Source organism: Carassius auratus, unplaced genomic scaffold (genome assembly GCF_003368295.1).
Source record: "Carassius auratus strain Wakin unplaced genomic scaffold, ASM336829v1 scaf_tig00025090, whole genome shotgun sequence".
Lineage (NCBI taxonomy): Eukaryota > Metazoa > Chordata > Actinopteri > Cypriniformes > Cyprinidae > Carassius > Carassius auratus.
Genome location: NW_020525394.1, coordinates 117,683 through 131,201, shown reverse-complemented (window position 1 = coordinate 131,201; position 13,519 = coordinate 117,683). Strand labels below are relative to the sequence as shown.

At 40.9% G+C, this 13,519-nt stretch overlaps 1 long non-coding RNA gene across 1 annotated transcript; it reads right to left on the bottom strand.

Annotated features, from left to right (window-relative positions):
• Nucleotides 1–379: 379 nt before the first annotated feature.
• LOC113078276 (uncharacterized) lies at nucleotides 380–12,911 on the bottom strand. Its single transcript, XR_003281478.1, has 3 exons — nucleotides 12,871–12,911; nucleotides 1,727–1,888; nucleotides 380–611 (listed from the first exon to the last, which is right to left on the bottom strand). It is a non-coding gene; the product is annotated as an uncharacterized LOC113078276 (long non-coding RNA).
• Nucleotides 12,912–13,519: the final 608 nt, after the last annotated feature.

Here is a 13,519-nt window from a genome sequence, read left to right as displayed (position 1 = left end):
TAAAATTTACAAATAGATTTCTGTAATTATTTTGTGATTTTGTAGGAAAATAATCAGTAAATTAAACCGTAATTAAATAGAATAACAAGGAGTAGAAAATGTTTTAAATAACATGGAAATTTGTCACATTGTAGATATACTTTATATCTTTTGACACATTTAAGTGCTGCACTTGACAATCACATTTAAACATCTGAATCATTATGAATGAGTTTAATAGAAATATTATTAAACTGAAGATCCAGACAGACTCATCTGAGCTTCTTCCTCCTCTGCTCCAGCTTTACATTAAACACAATGATCATCTGCTTGAATACTAAAGCAACATTAATCACTCAATATCATGTTTCTAACACACATGCTGCATTATTTGATTGTAAAGTCTGAGTCTCTTCACCTGTATGGATCACATTTACACATTTATCACACATTTATTTCTCCTCATAGACACAGTAGTGAAGCTCTTCTGTGGATCTTCAGCTGATGTTTACTGCTCCTCTCAAGATCACTTCACTTTATGATACACAGCATTCATCAGCTTCTGGTGATTTAACTCAATGAGGTATTTCTTGTGATTGATGGGACTTTTGGTGATGGATCTCTACCAGAGACTTTTGGTGATAGAAATGAAGAGAAGATAATCAGAGTTCAGTCACATTTTAATAATTGACAAGGAACAAATACAAATGTGACTTAGTCTTAAAACACAAATCTTTCAGTTAAATGTGTCACTAGTTAAAGCTGTTTGTCTCTAGTTTAAACATGTTTGTGTTGGTCTCAGTAAATAAGTGAAATGATTGCACAGCTCGCTGGAATACTGGATTCTGATTGGTCAGTCGTGACATTCGGAGGTGTGTTATTCATTAGGTGTGTGTCATTAGCAGCACAATAACACACAGTCATACGGTATTTGAGTCGGGCGTTTCTTTGACTTCTCTCGTATCACAGCACCGCGCTCTCACTCGTTTCATTCAAACACAACTGCTATTAGCTTGTGCCTCAGTTACTGACTGGATTTACCCTCAAACCAAACCGCAGGAGATTCCTGTTAATAGTAGACTTGAGGAGACATTGTTCAAAGTGTGTCTTGTTGTTCAAGTTGTTACTAACTGACCAGAAGTGTTTAGCTGAATCTAAATTGTGTCTAATTCTTCACTTGTGTGTCAAGAAAGCATATAATAAGTGTGATAATGCAGATGCAGCCGGATGTTATCACAGAATAAGTCTCTTCAGGAGGACACAAGTCCTGATCACCCTGTCGGGTTTATTCTGTGATAACAAGCGGCTGGAGGGACATTATCTCTTACAGAAAGTAAGTGTAAAGTAATGTGACGTGTTGCTTGTCAAAGTAAAAACACACAAGACACAGAGACATTGATCATGTGATGCTGGACGACTGTGAGCTGAAGCTGAATCTGCTCTGATTTGACCAGCGTTTTCCTACAATCTGAACAAATCTATTTCAAACTCTAATGATTCACTATTACTGATCTCATTAATAAAGCAGCTGTTGCTGTAGAAAGCTGTGACAGTCTGCTTTTCTTCTCTTTCCTCCGCTGTGTTCAACATTTTTATCAACTTTACATTTCATTCTGACACAAACCCTTTGAAATAAAGCTTGATGATCATTTGATCAACTCTTTTCACTAATATCTGAAAGTATATATTTGTTCACATATCAGAGGTAAATGAATCTCTTTAATATCACAAAGTGAAGTTTACTCACATCAGTTTACAGTTTGAGTCTCGTAGCACATCAATGAGCTTCTGCTTTGAATCTCCAATCTTATTACCTCTCAGATCAAGCTCTTTTAGAAACTGCAGAGCTTTTGTGTTTGTCAAAGACTGAGTTAAAGAAGAAACATCTGTAATGTCACAGTAACGAAGACTAGAAAGAGACAAACAGAGGAAGAGAGATCATCTTACAAACAAATCATTAAGATGAAGAATCTTTCACAAATATAATGTGAACATATTCATCATGAGATATTGAGTATAAAGTGTTTTGTTCAACTCTTATGTGCTGTTCGTTTGGGGACGACACTCATGCTGTTTGGGCTCTACAGAGAACACAGCCAACAAAAGGACATTTTGTTACAAAATGTGTCATTTATTAATGTTTTTACTCGACATTTATGTAGTTTTTTGAAAGATTTATGATATTTTGTAAATGTATAAAATGTATTAATTAAAAATATATTTTTAAATAGGTTTTTATATAAAAAGAATATAATTTTATATATAAAGTTTAACACTAATGAGCTGATGGTATTTCAGCCATCTGTTCCATACTAGTGAATCCTGACTCTTAACACATTCGGAGTTCAAAAGACCAGAACGTGAGTAAACAAGGACCTTCGTTGTTTACATAATTCACCATTTTGGCCGCCCTGAAGTCGGCCACATCCTGCCTTGAGTGACAGTTATTTACGACAAGAAATTCCAAAGTCACGTGGGCGAGCCTCAAAGGAGACACTAAACCAACCACATTCCAACATACACAAAAGGAAACCTTTCGTAAAGTTCCTTACTTTTGTAAGTCCTTATTAACATGTATTTTTAATGTTTGTGTATTGCATAAAAATGGTTAATCCTGGGTAAATGGTTAAAGTGCTGACTTATAAGTGGAAATGTTCTCCTCAGCCTTACTCTTTCTCAAAGAGAGCCATGGTCCTGTGTGGTCGTAAAATTTTACGACCACACAGGACTACACAGGACAGGAAACCTAATCCTTACAAAAGAATGGTAAAATGTACTCAAATGTAGTCTTAATGTGTATATTATTGTTTTTGCGGTGCATTAGAGGTTTCCCATATAAATTGGGACTATCTGCAGTGTTATCATGTGTTAAGCAAATCTTTAAATATGTGTAATTCTGCATTTGAATGTAACTTCATGTTTTGATCATTTATATATATATTATGTTTAGTATTGTTCTAATCGTCATGCTCTGACAGACCCATTTATCTAGAGCAAAGTAATGAAAAATGTATGTAATCTGAATTACAAACTTGCTAGAAATATCCCTGAGGAAATCTGACACGGCCTAGATCACCAGGGGGTTGTTTTCTACAGAGACAAAGGAACTTTTTCCCGCTGCAGATCGCGGACGTTCATTGGATGTTCCCTCGAAAAAGGGGCGTGAACCATTTCAAGCTATAAGAATCGACCGAACAAGGTCCGCCCTCTCTTCTTCTCGTTCTTGGTCCTCGGACACGCTGCTCTCCTGTGCGACCAATGTTGCTTCCGCGCGGCCTCATAGCGCAAGCCCCCTCAGCACAGGGGCTGAGAGAAAAAGCCATTTTAATGGCTCCTTTGGAAGCTTTCATTTTTGTTGTTTCTTTTCTTTTCTTTACTAAGTTTATTTGACTATTCGCCTCTCCACACAAGGAAGACGAATTCTGGAACAATGTTTGTTGAACCTTTCAAATACTGCGCGAGGACAGGACAAAGGACCACGTGCTACACGCTCACGCCAAGATCAAGCACAGCGTGCACGCGCGTCACATGGTCTCCAGAACCACGCACGCTGTTTTCAAAAGGAACAGTGTGCAAAGCTCACACGCTCGACGCCAATCTCACACCACGCACACTGGGCCATGCAAGTATCAGTTTTCTATGGAGATTTAAATGCTGCTTTAAATTGTTGCTATGATCTGATCGTTGTTGGCTTCCAAAAGTTACTGACTATGATTTCCATACCTGAGCTCCTTATGTGATCTCATTCTATTCTCTCTCTCTCTCTCTCTCTCTTTTATTTGGATTCCGTTATGCCTTGTATAAAGCTTACTGTTTGTATTGTCGTACGCATATTTACTCTGTGTGATTTGTAGTTTGATGTATTACTAGTTGATTTATTAAAAAACCCATATACTGACGATTGGCTTGGACTCCACCCCCACTTACATTACGAGTCACTGAGATGTCTGATCTTTAGCTACAAGCTTTAAATTTAGAAACTAAATTTATCATAAGGATAGGATAATGTTTTCATGGCCAGAGAATATTTTTCCTTGAATTATAATAAGTGATAACTTTATTGGAAATTGATAGGTCAGTCTTTGCTGGACAAACCACTGTTTGATTTGCAGTAATTTACAGTAAGGCATATCACAACAATTGATATGGAGAATGGAATATTGACATATTAATGAGTAAATTACAGTGCCCTGTGATTATTTATTGGTATAGGCAATTGAGCTATTTTTCATAATCAATCAAATTTAATGTAACTGTCATCTGAGATATTAATCATATTCCTGATTAATTATTCAAATTCCCTATATATCATTTGAGTTAATTATTCTGTAAGACTCATTGTTGTTACATTATGGTGGAGGATAACGCGGGCATTTCAAACCTCGTTTTGTGAGCAATCAATCTGTGTATATGGTTTTTAATAATTTCTGCACGTGCGCTATGAAATTATGTAACGTAACTTGTGAGATAAGTCGCAAGACGCGAACTCCCTCAACTGACTTAAGCAAGAAGCTGGTCAGTCAGCGCGCTAGATATTTGTAGAAACTTAACAGTATAGTCACTGTTATTTTTAATGAAAGTAAACTGCAGTATAATGTTAAAAGTATCCTGTTAAGAAAGACCAAAATCTTTTTACAATGAGAACATTTTAATATGAATAATAATTAAAAGATAAATAAATATTTTATTAGTTGCAACATGTAAATCTGAACATGAGCGATGTTCCTCTGATTCATTTAAAAAGGCCTTGCTTGTTAAATATCGTTATTGAATTCGTGGTAAACCACATGATATTCAAAAAAATCAACGATAAAAACTCCTGGTCTAAAATTGGCTTAGCTACCCGATTTTTAAACCTAAAACATTTAAATTATAAGTGCTATTTTGATAAATGTTTATTGGAGTCAACAGTTGGAAAATTCCTGTTTTTGTTACATTTGTGTTTTGGAAGTGAACGGATTCTTCCTTCACCCTATGTTAATATAGCACCTCAGAGATTAAAACCTTTGGTTTGTTACTTGTGATTTTTGATGCAGAAAATCAGCCTGACAAACGATCAGATAATTTTTAAGTCATATTGAAATTGTAATTCCGCTATCTAAACACCAGAGGGAACGCGTGGTTTAGAAATTTCAGGGTACACCCTGCTTTCTGATTCCAGCTTGCATGAGTGCAAAGCTGCCATCCTGTGGCCGTTTCAGATAATGCGCTCTGATTGCTAATTTATAATCCCCTGTGATGTATTTGAATTAGATGTCTAAATTCTCGATAATTATTTGCATTTACAGCTTTGCTCGTGCGAATATTATTAAAGGGAAACAAAAGAATGTTCCCTGCCTTTGACTGTTTACATTTACTTTGAGTTTGGTTCAAACATGATTTGAATTAAAATGTAATTGTTAATTGTGGAAATCTAGATGTGTCAGGTCAACTACGGTTTGACCCACTTAGAAGGTAAGCCATCTAGTGGCAGTCTCCTGTTAAATCGACTAACAGACCTCTGTCTTTTCCATTCTGTTTTGAATTGCATGTCCACTTTTACCCTTTTTTATTAATCTCACCCCTTTGGATTAATTTCATGATCATTAATGATAACTTACAAACTATCATGGGTTATTATAGGATATTATTCAGATTTTCATTTTAATTCATACATGCTTATTTAAAATTTTGATTTAAACCAGTTTTGAATTTTAATTTGAATTAAGTTTTCTGCTCAGCAGGTTAAGGACAGAGAAGCAGTACTTCCCCCCTTGTGGTGAAAACCAGCTACTCCTTCTCCCTTGTTTCATTCCTGTCTTTTAATTTGATGTTTATTATTTTTCTTCTCTCTTTTGGCTTAGGTTATTTTGATAATTACCATTATTATCATAATTCCCTTTCTTTGTTTTATCATTATTAGGTAAAGCTGTTACCTTTCCTCTCTACATATATAGTTACTCAATTGATGTTAAACAAACCAAACCTTAATTAACTTTAAGTTTCTTTTGTTCATCCTTTGTGTATTTGATTGTAGAACTCCCTTGGTGATTTCCAGTGAGCAAGGCTGCCCGACCGGTGTTACCGTATACTGGCTGCGAGTGAAACTCGGTTCCTCTTGTCTCAAGAGACATCAGCAATTTTGGCATTCCAAAGGTTGTGCTAAAAGTCACAAGCTGTTCGAGACGGCGCCACACCAGAGTAACGGAGGACCGGGGACACTGCGGTTGAGTGTTTGGGGAGCACCGGAGAGGCTGACCAAGCCACTGGTTCCCACCTGAATGACTTCAATTCAACCAGGTGAACCAAAAGTGATAAAACCTATCCACTTATTATAAGCCACAGAATATTAGATATTCCCCCGGATATATTTTAAGTGTTTGACCCTTTTGCTTCTTTAAGCCACACCATATCTCTAGGTTTCCTACCCAGATAGCCCACTCACCTGTTGGCCCTATCTTAAAACCTAGCAGTAGGCTTAGGCCTCCTCATTCTCACTAACACATTGTGTTTATATTGTTTTTTATCTCATTTCAAGTGTTGTTTCACTTTGATCTTTTTCTACCCTCTGTTCTGTTGTGATTTGTTTCTTTCATTTCAAATAGAGACAGTAACCTGTGAGCCACCAACACGAAGTTAAATCATAGAGTAACCAGCAGCCGGTGTCATCACACGACCCGCTAGGCTACTGCCTGTCAAATCTCCATTTCAGGTCCTTCGTTGAGCCAAGTTAATTAGCTACTTAACTGTCTGACTGTTTGCGTCAGTTAGCCCAAAATTCTCATAAACGGCACAGCCCGTATGAATATAGCTCGTTAAACGTAGAACGAACTTGCATTGGTCTTTTTGTGTGTGTGTGCTGTGCTTCTCTCACCGACAGAGAATCAGGATGTTCCAGGCATCCAGTCCAGCAGTCCACGGGGGCCACCTCTCGACATGGTTGAAAGCAGTGACGACCCCCTTCCTGCCCAAGGACGCCAGTAACCTGCAGCACCCAGAGCAACTAGACACCGAGCTAGATGAACTGATGGCACGCGATCCAAACCAAAGCGACTACTACAGAGAACTCGCCAGGATCTTCGGAAGCCTAGTTCACATTCTCGTCGCCCAGGCACGGCTCAGTGAACAGGGGCAACATCGCGGAGGAGGCCTGGAAGGACCAGGCCCCAACCCAGAGTCATCTGGATCAGCTCCTCCTCGAGACCCAGAACCAGCGCGAGAAAGAGGACGACACAGATCCAGAGCTACAGAAAGGAGTTGAAAGACGAGCTAAATTCAACAAGCTTACTCTGCAGAGAGACAAGCTCCAAGATGAACTTGACACTGTTCACACAGAACTGAGACAATCTCACAGATTACAGAGTGGCTGGATCGGAGAAACGCACACCACAACGTTTCTCCCGGCCCGCCACTCCAACCCTTTCAGCCAAGAACCCAGAGCTGAAAAAGGGGGTGTAAGCTCACGGCTCAAGAAATCACCAGCCAGCTTACAAGAACAAGAACCATGGGCTCCTTATTGCTATGGACCTCAAACAGGGCCGATTTGAAAACCCACAGACTTTCTGTAGTCAGCTACGAAACACCTACTTTGGAGCATGCAACGAACCAGATATGGAACAGGATTTCAACTTAAAAACTCTGTTCCTCCTAAACCTACATGCCAGTTGGAGTTTTCATCTCAGAGTCCCAGTGTGTCCCCGTAACAGGACTACACAAGAGTTAAGGAACCTAGCCCACAAAGCTTGCACCAAGCAAAAGACTATTTGTGAAAAGACTGTAAAAAACCCCAAAGTCTCTGTCTCTGAGCACTGCTTGGAGTTAACCCTAGATGGCGCCCTACAACACCACAGTCACAGATATTTTTACAGAGAGTCAATACCGTTCCAAGCCTGCAGAGGGCAACACAGTGCAGCCACGTCTGAGACAGCAGAGATCCTGAGGGTGCTGAAAGATCTTCTTCACATGAAAACTCGCAAGGAAGATGAGCCAAGCACCCAGAACACTGCCCGTCATCTACAGACCACAGAGCTAACTGTTACAGCACAAAGTGACAACAACACCCAAGCTCCACAGTCAACAGCTGAACACCCTGAACGAGACAGCACAGGTCCTCACACCAGGTACCACAAACACAAGGTACCCGAAAATGCTGTTTTGACTACCTGCCTTCGCAGCGAGCTACACAAGACCGGTCCTCACCACCCACCGATCGTCACACCTGCCCTGATGCCAACATTCCTGGGCAGCCTTGTCAAAAAGGGGGTGGGCCGAAAAGGAGTCAACAGGGAAGACATGATCGACACAGGATTAAACCTGACGGTGATCTCATCTCACCTTTTCAAAAGACTCCAATTTGAAGCTAAGAGACAAGATCGAACTCTTACACCTCAAACTTATGAACTGAATGTACAGGTGTACAGACAGAATCACATCCAGTTTGAACAGGTTGTTTCCATTCACCTGACAATCGTTCCGATGAGTCTAATACATCCCATGTATGTCCCACCAATGAACACTCATACATTGCTCATCGACAAAGACCTGCTAGAACACTTTGACCCTTTTCTGAACTTCAAACAGCTAAAAGACTTTGCTCAAGTGCAAGAACCTCTTTCTCTCCAGCCACACAGGTTGCTAGAGCCAGACTGTAAGGTCGCAGAGGTCACGGGAACTCCCACAGAGCCAGACGGTCAGGTCACAGAGGTCACGGGAACCCCAGCAGCCAGCCATGAGTACAACGCCCTAACGTCAGGCCCAAGTTCAAGCCTCTGTACCTTAGTCAACAAACAGGGTACGGTGGTACCAGCTTACACCAAAGGGGTCGCTGTTCGGCTCAACCTGCAATGTGGTCAAACCTTACACCACATGCTGGGTTTCTTCCAATCCTCACCTGAATGTGTGGAACTCGGACTCACACTTGCAAACAACAAGCATGTCAAACACCAACATCTGTTCCAGCAATGTGATAACATCACAAAAACACACAATGTGATCATGTACTGGAAGAAGGTAAAAGGACACTCGAAGTTACACGGAGCAAAAGGGGGATAATGCCAATATATTTCCATGACGCAGCATGTGCTGCACCACGCAGCACCAGAGCCACTGACAAAACACTGAAGCAAGCGTCATGCCAGCAGCAAGATGTGGCAAAACATGGGTGAGGGCGAGCTAAACCCAGTCGCCGTCCACTAAGCAAAGAGGCTGCCCTGTCCAACCAAAGACAGCCCTCGTTTGTTTCTTTCTCCCCTTTCTCTCTCTCTCTCCCTATTATCTGTACCAGGATGCTGCTGTGGTTTGCCGTGCCGTACTGGCAGCCAAAGAGAGGACAGCTGCCACCGAGAAAACCGCTGAGACTCCTGACTACCGATGGACAGGGCACACTACCCCAGCACTGTAACCGAATACAGCTGTACAAGGTTCCGATGGAGAGAGGACTCCCTCACTCACACTGAGGCCGATGTAAAACACATGTTCAGCCAACATGAGAAAGTGACTGTTACACAAATGGAGTTAAGTGGACACCACCACCGCTCCAAACAGTTCCTGGGAGCTTTGCTTAGAGCCGCTGCTGCCGCCAGAATGTTTAACATTGTTATGTCCAGTGTCAGTGCAGTGAACCAGACCGTAAACTCCTTGAAACCACTGTTTACTGTCTTCCAGAAGGACTTTACCCAGACTCAGCTGTTTACAGCGTTAACAACAGACATGCTGTGGGAGGTTAGCTCCTCCAATGACAGCCTAACCACGAGTAAAACCCCACCACACATGATACCCTTAAGCCTTTTGTTAACTGTGCTGGCTTACACCATCACCATGCCAGCTGACCTGCTACACATACACCTGGCCAACTCTCTGGATAGCGCCTTCCTACGGCACGTCAACCCCAAACAGAGAGAAGTGAACGTGCTCCTGAACCAACCATCAGCGAGTCAAGCCAAGTCTACAGACCTAAAGACATTGTCAGTGTCAGGATGTGGAAAAGCAACACCCACACCAAAACACACATTCCAAATGTGGTGGCCTACCACGACAGCGACACACAGCTGTACCTGGCCCCAAACATACACATGTGTGCTTTGTCCAAAGACATTCATTATCTCTGCCTTAGCAAACCCTTCCTCAGACACAACTCTGAAGGAATCTGCGAGCTGCAACCCTGGGTCAGCGATACGCGCTGCCCTGCCGAAGCCAAGCCTCGTACACAAGTCACAGAAACGCAAGCAGAGATTGTGGGTAACAGCCCTCCAAGCACAGCCTCGACAGCCCGTTCTGAACACGTCATCTGCGGTCCAAGTCTGGACTGCTCCCGACACTGCACGGTGCATCTCCACCGTCATTGGTCCCGCCCTGACTCGTGGCGTGACCTTCATCCTATACAGGATACTCAACGAGATGCAAACCTCTACAGCCAAACTCACGACAACTGTGGCTGGAGGTCTCCGATGGAATCCCCGGAAAGGGGGTGCCAAGTCAAAGACAACACCGAACCTCACCAAGCTGAATCCTCAGCTCCAGGAACCACCTGCCATCTTGAACCACCTGCCGTCATGATCCACCTTTCATTTGCCCATAGTGATGATTGCCGTCCGATGATGTCCACACAGGGACTTCACCCGACGGAAAAGGGGGAAATGTAACACTAATGAGCTGATGGTATTTCAGCCATCTGTTCCATACTAGTGAATCCTGACTCTTAACACATTCGGAGTTCAAAAGACCAGAACGTGAGTAAACAAGGACCTTCGTTGTTTACATAATTCACCATTTTGGCCGCCCTGAAGTCGGCCACATCCTGCCTTGAGTGACAGTTATTTACGACAAGAAATTCCAAAGTCACGTGGGCGAGCCTCAAAGGAGACAATAAACCAACCACATTCCAACATACACAAGAGGAAACCTTTCGTAAAGTTCCTTACTTTTGTAAGTCCTTATTAATATGTATTTTTAATGTTTGTGTATTGCATAAAAATGGTTAATCCTGGGTAAATGGTTAAAGTGCTGACTTATAAGTGGACATGTTCTCCTCAGCCTAACTCTTTCTCAAAGAGAGCCATGGGCTGCAACCCCCAGTCCCTTGCAGCTCGTAAAATTTTACAACCACACAGGACTTCACAGGACAGGAAACCTAATCCTTACAAAAGAATGGTAAAATATACTCAAATGTAGTCTTAATGTGTATATTATTGTTTTTGCGGTGCATTAGAGGTTTCCCATATAAATTGGGACTATCTGCAGTGTTATCATGTGTTAAGCAAATCTTTAAATATGTGTAATTCTGCATTTGAATGTAACTTCATGTTTTGATCATTTATATATATATTATGTTTAGTATTGTTCTAATCGTCATGCTCTGACAGACCCATTTATCTAGAGCAAAGTAATGAAAAATGTATGTAATCTGAATTACAAACTTGCTAGAAATATCCCTGAGGAAATCTGACATGCCCTAGATCACCAGGGGGTTGTTTTCTACAGAGACAAAGGAACTTTTTCCCGCTGCAGATCGCGGACGTTCATTGGATGTTCCCTCGAAAAAAGGGCGTGAACCATTTCAAGCTATAAGAATCGACCGAACAAGGTCCGCCCTCTCTTCTTCTCGTTCTTGGTCCTCGGACACGCTGCTCTCCTGTGCGACCAACATTGCTTCCGCGAGGCCTCATAGCGCAAGCCCCCTCAGCACAGGGGCTGAGAGAAAAAGCCATTTTAATGGCTCCTTTGGAAGCTTTCGTTTTTGTTGTTTCTTTTCTTTTCTTTACTAAGTTTATTTGACTATTCGCCTCTCCACACAAGGAAGACAAATTCTGGAACATTGTTTGTTGAACCTTTCAAATACCGCGCGAGGACAGAACAAAGGACCACGTGCTACACGCTCACGCCAAGATCAAGCGCAGCGTGCACGCGCGTCACATGGTCTCCAGGACCACGCACGCTGTTTTCAAAAGGAACAGTGCGCAAAGCTCACACGCTCGACGCCGATCTCACACCACGCACACTGGGCCATGCAAGTATCAGTTTTCTATGGAGATTTAAATGCTGCTTTAAATTGTTGCTATGATCTGATCGTTGTTGGCTTCCAAAAGTTACTGACTATGATTTCCATACCTGAGCTCCTTATGTGATCTCATTCTATTTTCTCTCTCTCTCTCTCTCTCTCTCTCTTTTATTTGGATTCCGTTATGTCTTGTATAAAGCTTACTGTTTGTATTGTCGTAAGCATTTTAACTCTGTGTCATTTGTAGTTTGATGTATTACTAGTTGATTTATTAAAAAAATCCATATACTGACGATTGGCTTGGACTCCACCCCACTTACATTACGAGTCACTGAGATGTCTGATCTTTAGCTACAAGCTTTAAATTTAGAAACTAAATTTATCATAATGATAGGATAATGTTTTCATGGCCAGAGAATATTTTTCCTTGAATTATAATAAGTGATAACTTTATTGGAAATTGATAGGTCAGTCTGGTTTGCTGGACAAACCACTGTTTGATTTGCAGTAATTTACAGTAAGGCATATCACAACAATTGATATGGAGAATGGAATATTGACATATTAATGAGTAAATTACAGTGCCCTGTGATTATTTATTGGTATAGGCAATTGAGCTATTTTTCATAATCAATCAAATTTAATGTAACTGTCATCTGAGATATTAATCATATTCCTGATTAATTATTCAAATTCCCTATATATCATTTGAGTTAATTATTCTGTAAGACTCATTGTTGTTACAAAGAATAGCACCAAGTGTTGACAACCGTACAAAGTCTCGTGTCATTTAGATAAAGGGAACATTTGTTTTTATTTCAGCAAACATCATTTGGGGTCTCAAAAGACCTTGAACAGCACATAAGAGTTAAACAAAGTGATTTTCATTATTTTGATTGTCTGTGAATATTACTGACCTCAATCTCTCCAGTTTACAGTGTGAATCCTTAAGTACGTCACATAAGTGATTCAGTCCTGTGTTTTTTATTTGATTCCTGCTCAGGTCCAGTTCTCTCAGGTGTGATGGGTTTGATTTCAGAGCTGAAGTCAGGATGAGACACTGTTTCTCTGTAATACTGCATCCACTCAGACTGAAGACAGAAAGAGAAAACACAATGAATCAGACATTTTATGTTCATGTGGAAGTAATTCATCATGTGTTAACACCATACAGTGCAATAAATAAAACACTGCCAAAAACTTTATTATATGACCATAAACAAAAACAGAAGAAAAAAGATGAACAAAGTAGACACAGGATGAACTACAGAACTACTTAAAATAACATTAAATGTGTCACATCCTTTCCTTTTCCTGAAAGTAAACAGTAATCTTTAATCTGACTGTAACTACTGTAGAGTATAATGATACAAACTGTAGTTTCTCCAGCTTGAATTGTGTGTTCATCAGTAGATCACTGAGGTGTTTCACTCCAGAGTCTCCTAGTAGTTCATTCCAGCTCAGGTCCAGTTCTCTCAGGTGTGATGGGTTTGATTTCAGAGCTGAAGTCAGGATGAGACACTGTTTCTCTGTAATACTGCATTCAAACAGACTGAAGACAGAAAG